This window comes from Malaclemys terrapin, chromosome 2 (genome assembly GCF_027887155.1).
Source record: "Malaclemys terrapin pileata isolate rMalTer1 chromosome 2, rMalTer1.hap1, whole genome shotgun sequence".
NCBI lineage: Eukaryota > Metazoa > Chordata > Testudines > Emydidae > Malaclemys > Malaclemys terrapin.
This window is the reverse complement of record NC_071506.1, coordinates 277,581,528-277,584,046: the sequence shown is the minus strand read 5'-3', so window position 1 is coordinate 277,584,046 and position 2,519 is coordinate 277,581,528. Positions and strand designations below refer to the sequence as shown.

At 44.4% G+C, this 2,519-nt stretch overlaps 1 pseudogene; it reads left to right on the top strand.

Annotated features, from left to right (window-relative positions):
* Positions 1-1,290: 1,290 nt before the first annotated feature.
* Positions 1,291-2,132, top strand: LOC128831094 (olfactory receptor 1052-like; annotated as a pseudogene).
* Positions 2,133-2,519: the final 387 nt, after the last annotated feature.

Sequence of the window (2,519 nt, the reverse complement as noted above, 5' to 3'; positions counted from 1 at the left end):
TTTTATCTCATTCTCTCACCTGTGGCTTCATGTAATCCCCCTATGCTCCCTCTTCTAAGCATCCTCCCTCCCTCCTTCAGAGCCTTGCACACAGCCTTCCATTGTTGCTTCTGTGCCAATGTTATTCCTTCGCCATTTCCCGCCTGTATCATATTCCTGTGTCATGGCGAATGACCTAGAGAGATGAAGGACCTGGCAGTGTGCACCACTAGGAGGCGTAAGAAACTGGGACTGGAGACAAAGGGCCAGAAATCTCCTAGAGCGAGGCTAGCATAGATTGAAGGCACAGTTACCAATTCTCATGGTATTTGGTGCGTCTCTTAAAGCCTCAGCTCCTTCAGTCATGTGATCAGTTAAGAATCTCTGATTTTTTTTAAGTATGTTTCTAGCCCTCAGGGTTGCTAAGAAAAGCTTGAAAATGTGACTGTCTCCAGGGCCCAGAAACATTGTTCCATTGCAATTTGCTGACTGAGTGAAATTGGAACATTTCGTCAAGAAGGGCCAATTTCAGTGCAGCACCACGGAATTGAGGAAACTCTGCCTACATCAGAATCCTGCCTGGTTTCCGCTAGTTCACCTGCCCAGCTCCTTTGCAACCTGCCCAGTGGCCTGCTAGCAACCTCAGAGCTTCCAGAGTCCATGGCCTTGGAGCAGATACACATGCAGATTGCCCTGGGGGCTGGGAACATCCAAAATTGTCAGTGTCCATGACTCCAGGGATCCATTCCCTTTTCCAGAGACTTTTCAAAAACTGTGGGTTTGTTCCTAAACCAAATTCTGAAATATAAAAATCTTGCACAAAACAGAATTACACTTCCCTGCCCCCTCTCTAAACCCTTTGTGTATTATTTTAAAAAATCTCAAGATTTTAAGCCAATTGCATGATTTTTTGGAAGCCTGATAATGGTTTTCAAATGCTTGGGATTAGCAACACTGCCGGGGGATGTGTTATGAAGCAGCAGTAACCAAGTGACTGGGACATAACAGACATTGTAGTCATCTAAAAGGATTATCTGGAATAGGGTGACCAGATGTCCCGATTTGATAGGGACATTCCCGATTTCTGGGTCTTTTTTCTTATATAGGCTCCAATTACCTCCCACCCCCATTCCGATTTTTCCCATTTACTGTCTGGTCACCCTAATCTGGAAGGATTTAAAGTATGAGTGCTTTCTAACTTACCCTCAGTGAGCAGACAATATAAAGGAGCTAGCTCAAACTCAAACCCATGCCAGGTATATTTGATTGGAGAAAATTTGGGATAATATACATGAATCTGGAAATCACAGCATGGTGACCCAGTTCATCCTCCTGGGGCTGACGGATTGTCAGGAGTTGCAGATACCCCTCTTCGCAGCGTTGCTGGTGATCTATGTTCTTACGCTGGTGGGGAATCTTGGGATGATTGTGTTGATCAGGGTTGATCCCCGACTCCACACCCCATGTACTTCTTCCTCAGTAACCTGTCCGTTGTTGACCTCTGCTATTCCTCAGTCTTCGCTCCAAGGATGCTGGTGAATTTCTTAGTGGGGAGTAAAAGCATTTCTTACTCTGCCTGTATTGCTCAACACTTCTCTTTTGTTTTGTTTGTGACCACAGAAGGGTTCCTGCTGGTCGTGATAGCATATGACAGCTATGTAACCATCTGTAGCCCTCTGCTCTACACCGCTGTTATGTCTAAGAGAGTCTGTATTCATCTAGTGGCCAGCTCATATGTAGGGGGGCTCATGAACTCACTTACCCACACATGTGGCTTGCTGAGGTTGTCATTCTGTGGACCCAACATCATCAATCATTACTTTTGTGACACTAACACATTGCTGAAGCTCGTTTGCTCTGATAACCACATCAGAGAGATTTTGCTTGTAGCCTTCTCTGGGGTTATTGCCATGTCCACCCTCCTGATTGTCATATTCTCTTATCTGTACATCCTCTTCTCTCTCCTGAGGATCTGCTCTTCCAAGGGCAGGCTCAAAGCCTTCTCCACCTGTGCCTCTCATCTAACAGCTGTCACCATGTTCTATGGACCTGTGAGCTCAAGCCACATACAACCCAGTTCCAGCTACTCACTGGAACAGGAGAAAATCTCTGCTGTGTTTTATACCCTGGTGGTCCCCATGTTGAACCCCTGATCTACAGCCTGAGGAACAAGGAGGTTAAGGATTCTCTTAAGAGGGTGATAGACTGGAAAAACATTCCCAACTAATTTGTTCACCATGACAATTCCAGTCAATTGAGAAGAACAATTGGAAGAAGGATCGTAGTATGGTCTATGTGTTACTGCCTTGATTTGTGTATCACAAATGTCGGACACGAATTAAATGAAATTCAAAGAACTGAGGTAGTATGTGGAAATTATGTTTTACAATTGCTTGAGAGGAACAATGTTACCTAATGTCCTGTCATTATGTGGCTGTTGGAATATAGACACCTTTCCTTGTTTCTTGACCATTAATCTATTTGAAATGGTGCCCTGCAAGGTTATCTGAGATTAAAAATAAAATAAATTTGCTTCTAGG